This window comes from Helianthus annuus, chromosome 4, assembly GCF_002127325.2.
Source record: "Helianthus annuus cultivar XRQ/B chromosome 4, HanXRQr2.0-SUNRISE, whole genome shotgun sequence".
In the NCBI taxonomy this organism is placed as follows: domain Eukaryota; kingdom Viridiplantae; phylum Streptophyta; class Magnoliopsida; order Asterales; family Asteraceae; genus Helianthus; species Helianthus annuus.
This window is the reverse complement of record NC_035436.2, coordinates 78,940,379-78,951,252: the sequence shown is the minus strand read 5'-3', so window position 1 is coordinate 78,951,252 and position 10,874 is coordinate 78,940,379.

The window sequence follows — 10,874 nt, the reverse complement described above, 5'->3', positions numbered from 1 at the left end:
TGATCGTGAATCAAGACGATGAAAAGGTTGCTGCAGGTTTCAGCTGGGATAAATATATTCCCGATAGCGATGGACAAGCAATGATGGCAGAAGTTGTTGAAATTTCTGAGATGGTGTCTGAACCGGAAACAGTTACTGAAGATGTTTCTGAAGTTGTTGAAGAGGTTTCTGCTGATAATGCAGTCAATATTGAAGAAATAGCTGCTGAAGTGTATTATTATCAGTCTGAGCAGGAAATATTGGGAAGTTTAATGAAATCTGTATTGCATCCTAACATTTCTGAATCTTTTGCAGGTTACTTTAAAGAACCAAGGACCGGATCATGCCCAAGGTTTGAAGAGAAAAAAGAAGTCGTTGAAGAGTTGATAGATGTGTCGAAATAGATGACTGGAGAAGCTTTGAAAGACATAGCTGACAAAGCTCTAATGGGAAAACTCAAAGAGGTAGACTCAGAATCCGAGGAGTCAAAGTCTGTCAGCAGTGTGTCTGTCAAACGAGAGGAATCTGGAGTTCAGGAGATCAAATCAGTCAAACTGTCTGAGTCTGAGTCAAACAATGTCGGTAAAACTGATTGTGTAAAGCAGATTGTTGAAAAGGTTGTTTCAATCCCTGAAACACCGTGCAAACAGTGTTTAGAACCATGCACGGAATGTCTTGAAAAAGACACTAAGTATCAGGAATTGAAACACCATGCAGATATGATTAAGTTTGACCTTGGCCAAGTTAAAGAGGCGTACGATACTCTCGCCAGGTCAATCAAGATGATTCAAAAGGAAGGTGTTGAAAATGATAAAGCTACAAAATTGGCTAAAGCAACGCTATTTGATAAACAAAATGAAGTCAATTTTCATTTAGACACGATCGCATCGCTTAAGAAAGAACTCGAATTGGTTAAAATTGAAAACGATCGGATTGATAAAAAGTTAATGAGTTATGTGGCTTCATCGTACGTTCTTGAACAAATTGTCCCCCAACAGCCACATACGGCACCAGTATTTAAGAGATTTCCACCCCCAATGTGGAATCATTACACACAGAAATATCCAGATGGGGTGGAAGCAGCTTTGAATCTCAAATTGAGATCGATAGAAGATGATTTGCCTGAGACCATAGATGTCACATTCTCCCCATCCGATACCGACAACGAATCTCAGGTTATCAAAACTGTTGTCGATCAGGTGTTGGATGAGGAGAGTGAGAAATCTGAAAAGGCTCATTCTGAGAAAGTTGTTAGTGATTCTGAATATGAAGGGAATTTCTTAGATCAATACATACCGAAATCAGAAAAGAGTGCGAATGATGATCCGATTATGGTGGTATACACCATGAGTGGAACAGACAAACTTTATTCCGATTACGAGTATCCACTTCAGAATGTGAAAATCGAGAATGTCGAAAAAGTGTTTAAATTGGTCGAAATGAACATTAACGAGGTTAATAACAATGAATTCTTTTCGAAACCTAAAAGGTCATTTTTACATCACGTCCAACAATTTTGGGAAAGAAAGATGGGGATGGTAATGGTCATAACAAGAAAAACAACTTTAAAAACAAAGGAATCGGGTTTGAAAAGAAAACGGCTAAGCAGGTGTTTAAGCCGAAAGAGAAGATGAATGATATTTTTGTCACTGGTCCAAGTGTTGACGACGAGAAAGATTATATTTTCAGTCAAAAGGCTGTGGACGATTTCAATGCAGCAAAGAAGTTAAAAGAAGAGTCAGTCAAATCTACTTTTGTTGAATATGACAAAAGGGTGTGTTACCGCTGCTGTGAAATCGGACACATGGCGAAACAATGTCAGAAAGTGATCGAGAAACCTGTTGTTGTAAAATCGGTTAAAAAACAAACTGTTTTAAAACCAAGTGTTCAAAAACAAACTGTTTCTAAACCAACTGTTCAAAAGTCAAATATTCAAAAACCTCGACCTAAATCTCCAACTGACACAAAGACAAAAATTTTTGAAAATCAATCTTGGGTCGCGAAATCGAAACCGTTTGTTGAGGTCAATAAGATGGATAATGCTTTGAAAAGTGAATCAAATATTTTTAAAGATGATGTGGTTGAGTTTGAAAACGAAGTTGATAAGTTTCTTGCTGATTTTCCACCGATAACTAACAAAGTCAAAACGATTCTGAAAGAAGAGGTTCCAAATGTCACATTTGATTTTCCGAAAACAAATGAGAAGTGTGATGTTGTGTTCGGAAGTGTGTCAGAAGTTAAGAAATCCTGGGCTTCATTGTTTAAATAAATTTGATTTGATATTTGAAGGGGTTGCCCAAGTCTATACTATCGAAGTGGATTATGGATAATGGCGCTTCAAGGCATATGACTGGGACGCTTGCTCTGCTCTATGATGTCAAATCCATAAACGGAAGCTATGTTGGATTTGCCGAGAATCAAGGTAGAAGGATCGTTGGTCAAGGAACGCGGTCAAATGGCGTGATTTCGTTCGACAAAGTGAACTACATAGTAGAGTTAACAAACAATTTACTCAGTATTTCACAAATATGTGATAAAGCGTTTAGTGTACACTTTACTAAAAATGAATGTGGTGTGTTGAAACCAGGGTTTAAAATCCCTGATGAGATGGTGTTGTTGCGCGCTTTGCGGGAGAATGATCTTTATATACTTGATATGAGCGTCGCAACGCCAACATCTCATCAGAAACAGTGTTTTGTGTCTAAAACTAAAGCGACAGAAAAAGATTCGATAATGTGGCATCGAAAGATGGGCCACATTCATGTTCGCAAAATGAACTTTTTAGTACACAATGATTTGGTTGATGGTGTTAATCTGAAGAATTTTCACTTAAATGATGATTGTGTAGCGTGTAAGAAAGGAAAGCAGACTCGAAAGTCACACCCATTGAAGATCATGAACACAATCAGGTTACCTCTTGAGAGATTGCACATGGATCTCTTCGGGCCTGTCAACGTAAAGAGCATCAGCGGAGACTTATATTTCCTGGTGGTGACTGATGACTTTACGAGATTTTCTTGGGTAGTGTGCTTGGAACGAAAAGATCAAACTTTTGAGTCATTGATGGTGCTTTTCAAGAAGATAGAAACGGTGTATAAACTGCCAATCCGGAGGATTCGGAGCGACAACGAAATGGAATTCAAAAACAACAAGATGTACGAGTTCTGCAATGAGAAGGGAATTCTTCATGAATTCAGTGCGCCGTACACTCCACAGCAAAACGGCGTAGCTGAATGAAAGAATCGGACCCTGATTGAGACAGCCCGTACAATGTTAGCCGATTCCAACCTACCAATCTTCTTTTGGAATGAAGCAATATCAGCAGCCTGTTACACATTGAATAGAGTTCTCACTGTCAAGAAGTACAAAAAGACATGCTTTGAGCTGCTGCACCGTTATAAGCCGAATCTTGAGTTTTTGGAGCCATTCGGGTCTCCTTGCACGTTTATTGATGAAAACGGTAAATTTGGTGCTAAATCTAATGAGGGTTTCTTTGTAGGTTATGCAAGCCCGCTTAAGAGGGTGTTCGTACCATGCCTGGGGAAGGTGATTCAAGTCCAACATGTGGATTGTCAGAAGCACACTCCATCACCACAACTTCCCGGACAAAGATTCCTTTTCGATTACGATAAGCTCTGGGAGTCGTTTCATCTGCCGGTCGAGCCGAGTGATGTGGAACTAGCACTTATGTATCAGTATGAGCAACACATGCCACAGGAGCAAGTGTCTAAACCGCCAATAGTTCCTCAACCCACCGGGGGTACCCACGATGATGAAGCAGGACCGAGTGGAACAGCTCACGAACCACCAGAGGAACCAGCTCCATCTTTTGACGAATCTGACGACTCAGAAGCGGAACCCGCTCCGACTTTTGACGAGGATCCAACGGAAGCTGAGGATCAAACCGTTGATCTTGACATATTGAGCTTGGAATCGGAAGTGAATGTGCCTGACAATGCTATGCCTCGGACGTTGTCTTACCATCCGTCAGAACAGATTATTGGTGACCTACAAAGTGGTGTCAAAACCCGACATCAAATAGACCGAGCTCTTACATGTTTCTATTCATCTATTGCTAATATGCAGAAAGAAGTCTCATTAAAATGTTTTATTTCGCAGATCGAGCCCAGAACCTACAAAGAGGCATTGACCGAGGATAGCTGGGTGAATGCAATGCAGGAGGAGCTGCAATAGTTCGAAAAGCTGGGTGTCTGGAGACTTGTCGATCTGCCTAAGAATCAAAAGCTAATCAAGACGAAATGGGTTTTTAAGTGCAAACGTGATGACAGAGGTGTCGTGGTGAGAAACAAAGCGCGACTTGTGGTTCAAGGCTTCAGTCAACAGGAAGGAATAGATTATGATGAAGTTTACGCACCGGTTGCCAGACTTGAGGCAATTCGGATATTTCTAGCCTTCGCGTCTTGGAAAGATTTTAAAGTATATCAACTTGACGTCAAATCTGCTTTCCTTTATGGACAAATCAGAGAAGAAGTGTGTGTGGGACAACCGCTGGGGTTCACAGACCCACTGCATAAAAACAAGGTGTATCTACTGGATAAAGCGTTGTACGGACTTCACCAGGCCCCGAGAGCCTGGTACGAGACGCTTTCCCAATACTTGCTGGACAACGGATTTATAAGAGGGACAGTAGATAGCACTTTGTTCACCAAGGAAGAGGCAGGCCACTTGTTGATCATGCAGATATATGTTGACGATATCATTTTTGGATCCACCAACGACGACCTGTGCAAAGAATTTGAGAAGGTGATGAAGAAAAAGTTTGAGATGAGCTCAATGGGGGAGACGAAGTTCTTCCTCGGGCTGCAGGTAGAACAAATGCCTGACGGAATCTTCATTCACCAAACGAAGTATGTGAAGGACGTGCTTGACAAGTTCGACATGACAGAATGCAGTCCTGCATCAACCCCCCTTGCACAGAATCATGGAATTTGTCCAGACGAGAATGGAGTGAAGATGGATGAGACATTGTACCGATCTATCATTGGCTCTCTAATGTATCTCACGGCTTCCCGTCCAGACATCATGTACCCTACGTGTCTCTGCGCCAGATATCAGTCAAATCCAAAGCAGTCACACCTGACCATAGTGAAACGTATTTTACGGTATTTGAAAGGCTGCCCAAGCATCGGCTTGTGGTATCCTTGATCGGGTGACTTTACTTTATCTGGTTTTGCTGATTCTGATTTTGGGAGCTGCAAGCAAAACGCAAAGTCCACCACTGCTGGGTGTCAGTTCTTCGGAACTCGACTCGTCACCTGGCAGTGTAAGAAACAAACCGCAATAGCGCTCTCTACTTGCGAGGCTGAATACGTTTCAGCCTCCAACTGTTGCTCGCAGATCCTTTGGATCCAACAGCAGATGCGAGACTTCGGTTTGTAGTTCTTAGACACTCCGATCTATGTGGACAATGAAGCAGCTATTAACATCACTAAAAATCCGGTTCACCATTCAAAACCAAAACATATTGAAATCCGTCACCACTTTATCCGTGATTGTCACGAGAAAAAGTTAATTCGGATTGAACACTTGCACACCGATGATCAGAAAGCGGATTTTTATACTAAACCATTTGACAAAAAGAGATTTTATTATCTTTTGAAATTGAATGGGATGAAAAATCTGCAATCAGGGAGGGTTATTGAATGTGAAGCCGAGTTGGGCGGCGATCTGACGTGAACCTTGTTGTCTTGTCAATTTTGTTTGTACAGTTTATTTTCTGCTTTTCGATAAAAACAAAAAACACAAAACTATGTTTTAGTTTTAGGGGGAGAAATTCGCAGAAAAATACAAAAACATGATAGAATTCAAAAATCCAAAAACATTAAAAAATACAAAAAGAGTTGGGTAGAATATGGGAAATGATAGTACATCAGCTAGACGGACACAGTACGCTAAAGAATTGTAATGTATAAAATGCAATTAAGCAGTCTCGCTAAAGATGTGCTGGTAGGTTTTTGCAAAATCAGTAGATCAGTTTGGGATATAAACATAAAATTCACTTGCGTCTACGTGGGGAACACCTCCAGGATATATAGGTAACCCCTGAAATCCTGTTTGAAGGGTCCCGTATTCTGAGATACTAGGTCTTTATGCTTAGTGATATCTGGGGTATTATCCCGGGACTTCTGCTGTATGGAAATACTGACCTAGTCCCCGGATAATGCTTTTCGCATTGCTTTATTTGTAAAGCCTCCCCTCAGCATAAAAAATGATGACGCATTGAAAAATGTTAATCATGTGCTGTTGTAATCAAAAGATCCTCTAAAGGGGACCCACCGTAAAGTCGAAGCCGTCATCTCTCTGCGTATACGAAAGTATCGACCTGAGCTCTCACGGCCCTCGCAATTCACCCCATTACAGATATCATCTAGGTATACTCACCGGTAAGACTGAAAACTGGGATCTGAAGTCCCCGGATAATGCTTTTCGCATTGCTTTATTTATAAAGCCTCCCCTCAGCATAAAACATGATGACGCATTGAAAAATGTTAATCATGTGCTGTTGTAATCAAAAGATCCTCTAAAGGGGACCCACCGTAAAGTCGAAGCCGTCATCTCTCTGCGTATACGGAAGTATCGACCTGAGCTCTCACGGCCCTCGCAATTCACCCCATTACAGATATCATCTAGGTATACTCACCGGTAAGACTGAAAACTGGGATCTGGATACGGGAGTATATACTGAGGTGGGACACATGTAGATGTTTAAGTCCTAAAAAACTAATTCTGTATCCCGAACAGATTGAAAGTTTTGTGAGAATTTAAGAGGATCAGTATACCGGCAATCTACGCGAATTGTTTAATGCTTGAAATGAAATAAAGCTTAACGGTGCTTGTGTCTAGTCGGCAGCTGATATGATCCCCTAACACACTCACAAAAAGATTGTGTGTAGAGTTTTCAGTTTATCCAGTTAAAAATCCAAAAAGATTTTAGTTCTCATTTTATTTTCGACAACCGACATTGGGAATCGGATGATCAAAGCTTAGCGTTGATCATGTTAGTGTTTGACGAGGGCTGGGTAAGCAGGAGATGCTAAACAATGATTGGTACAGTGTTTGACAGTTGAAAAGTGTTTGGAAGTTCAAAACGTTCAAAAGTTCATTCATTTGAACTATTTTCAGAATGAAATGACTGTGTACTTCATAATTCGGTCAACCAAGGTCATTAACTTGGACTTGGTGGGCCAAGCAGTTGACCAAGGTCATTGACTTGGACTTGGTTAGCTGGGTGTGACGGTGTTTAATCAGAAAAGTGTTAAAATGTTAAATTTTTGAAAATCATGATCTGATTTCGCTCATATGTCACTTAAAAGGGTATTTCGCTCATAGATGCTTCACATGTGGTTTCGCTTGTATGTCCCATGTGATTTCGCTCATATGTCTTTGGTCTCAAGAGCGAAATCACACCAACTATATAAGCCGGATGATTTCGCTTATACGTCATTTTCCACCTTTCGCTCCTAAGTACATTCTCTCTCCGGCAACTTGAAGCGAAACCCTAAAACCTCTGTTTACAGGCGAATTGCTGCCCAAATTTCTACAGAACTTATTGTTCTCATAGTTGTTAATCATGGGAAAGGTTGTTTGAACTTCAATTTGACTTATATCATGTGATATTCGAACTGTCGGCAATAACTGTTGAACAAAGCTTAGATTTAGGATGTTATTTGTTAAATCAGAACTTGAATACGATCATATGCTGTCGATTTTAGGTGTTAATCATGTTGATCTGTATTAATTGTAACAAATCTGATCTTTGATGATGTTTGACGAGTCACAGGTTATTCAATTGTAGATCTAGGGTATTCGTTAAGTCAAAAATAAAATCAAAACAAACCCCAAGTGTCGGAAATAACATGTTAATAGATTAGTAGGTTCAATTTTGGGATTTGATAAGTTTTGAGTGTGTATTGGTGATTTCGCCCAAACTGTCATTATTAGATGATTTCGCTCTTAGGGCTCTTAGAGTATTTGGGGATTCCGCTTATGAGTGCAGGTTGTGATTTCACTCGTTATGCACATATGTGATTCCGCTTTTGTGTTCATAAACTGATTTCGCCCTTAGTGTTATTATATGGTTTCGCTCATAGTGCACAAATGTGATTTCACTCAAAGTGCATACAAGTGTTTTCACTTGTAACAACTTTGATTTTTGAAAATTTTCAATGTGTCTGATTCAGTGTATGTGTTTTAATATGCTGGGTTCCAGTGTTGTCTTTGATCCTCTTCACAACAGTTGTTGTGATTTGGATATTCAGAAAAACCCAGAGTTGGCCATGTTTAGTGGTATATTGGAATTCATGGGTCGTATTCCCATCCAGAAAGCGCTTACTGATCAAAGACCACTATACAAATCTCACATAGAACGTTTCTGGAAAAATGCAAGTTACGATGATCAGAACAAAGTAATTTCGTCAATTGTTGAGGTGCACGGCAAGATGGAAAAGATTCTAGTCACTGAAGCGCTTATCCGTGAAGTTTTTAACTTTCCAGATGAGGCAGAGTCGCAAACGAGATTTCCAGAAAGAATGGTGAAAGGATGCATGCTAAGAATGGGTTATCAGGGAGCTCTGAATGCTGGAAACTATTTAAAGTCGAAGTTTCAGAAACCCTACAAGTTCCTTATTCACTGTGTGTTAATGTCTTTGAGCCATAAGAAAGGAAGTTATGATACGATGCGTGATTATCAAATGAATATGGTTACGGCGTTAGTGTTGAACAAAAAGTATAATTTCTCACATATTGTATTCCACTATATGGCTGAGAATATTAAGACAGACAGCAAGAGTTGGATGTATCCGAGGTTCGTGCAGATGTTGATTGATCACGCTTATCCTGAAATTGACAGAAACATAAAGAATGACTTGTTGATACAATCACACATGAGCAATGATTCACTTAAACAGCTTGTGAGATACCACCCGAATCACCCAGAACCTAAAGTTGGTGCTGAATTCTTTAGTTTTGTAAAAGATGCAAACTACGTTGATCCAGATCCAGTTGATCATCAGAACTGGAGAAATGAAGCTGAAATGAAAGAGGCAGCGTATGTTGAAGAGTTGAAAATTCTTGAAGATTTCAAAAACACCAAGAATGAATGGTATGTTAAAGAAACTGGGCGGAGACGCAGAAAGCCCACTCCTATTGTTCAAAAGGTTGAGGAATCTTCTTCACAACCAAAGAAGAAGCAAAAGAAAGCTACTAAAACGTCTTTGATTGATGAACCTGAAGAAGATGAAACAGTGGTAGCTGCGGAAGAAGATCCATTTAATATTGAAGAACATTTGTTGTTCGATACTGAAGTCTTAGAGACAGGGCCAACTGTGGAAGTTGAAGCTGAGCATGTTGTGAATGTTGAAGCTCAGAAAGGAAAAGAAAAAGTTATTGATGACATTGAGGGAGATGACGTTAATAAAGACACTACAAGCTCCTCGAGTTCCTTCAGAAGAGGAAGTTGATGAAACTGAACGTTTACGAAGAATCCAGGAAGCAACAAAACAAGAAAAATTGTTGAGAAAGAGAAAGAGACAGGAAAAGGACGGCGGTGATGCTTATGTTCCTTCTCCAGAACATGTCTCCGAGTCACAATCTCCTCCAAGTGGAAGAAAGAAAGCTGGAGCTCAAAAGAAAGTCGTATCTCCAAAGATCAGAAAGGTTACACCGAAGATTAAAATGCCGAAGATTGTGCTAAAGAAGAAACCAACAAAAGAAACAAAGAAACCACCAACACCACCACATGAACCAACACCACCACAATCACCAATCCAATCACCACCCCGACAACCTACACCCCCACAACAATCTTCACCACCGAAACAACCAACTGCACGAAGACAACCATCACCTATTCATCACTCACCACTACATCATTCACCACCACCACAACAAACCCTTCTTACATCGCAAGAAATTTTTCAAACACCTCCACTCACCCAAGGTCAACTAACACCTGGTTCTGCAGGGTACCGAAACTTTCCTAATGTTCCTTCAAATTTGAATGTGAGCCTTGATGATGTAGGAGATTTTGATTTTGCAAACACTTCACAAGTCAAGAATGTTGAAAAGAAAGTTGATGAAGTGATTGCTGAGAACAAGAAGCTAGCCGCTGAAAACAAGAAAGTTGCAGATCGTGAAAGAATTCTTGAAATGCGTGTAAAGAGGTTGGAGGGTGATAACAAAGAGCTGTTGAAGAAAATTGACAGTGATCAATCTGAGATATACATCTTGAAGGTGAGAGTTGCTGAGCTTGAAGAAGAAAAGGCTCGACGAGATGAGCAAAATGAATACTTCAAGTTGAAGAACAAAGAATTAGAAGCAGCTAAAGCATTCAGAGATCACGAGTTCTATATGCTGAATAAAGTTGTTGAAAGCATGCTCGGAACGTCTGTAGAGCAAAAGGTTGAAGAGCTGCAAGTTGAAGAGCTCAGAGTAGAACGTCAAAACCAAAATAGATGAACAGATGAAAGAAAAAGGTAAAGGAGTTGAAGGAAGTTCTGCCGTGACAGAAAGATCGATTGTTCCTTCTATGATTGTTGAAAATCCCGAGCCTATCTCTGCTATTTCTGGTTTGTTTGAGGATGAAACACCTATGGATGAGTTGATTGGTGATAGTGATGAAGATGATGAAGAAGAGGAAGATGAAGAGGAAGATGACAAGGATGAGAAAGTCTATTCTGCGAGCAGTCATGGTTCTGGTAAAGACGATGATGACGATGATGCTTAGGGTGGTACAGGGTTGAGAGTTACTGAAGCTTCCACTGAGAAAAATGTTGATAATTTGATGAACGATTCAGTAAATGAAGAATCAGGGGGAGTAGATGGAAAGGGGGAGTCGAGTGATGCACAAAATGTTCAACAAGCTGAAAAATTGATCT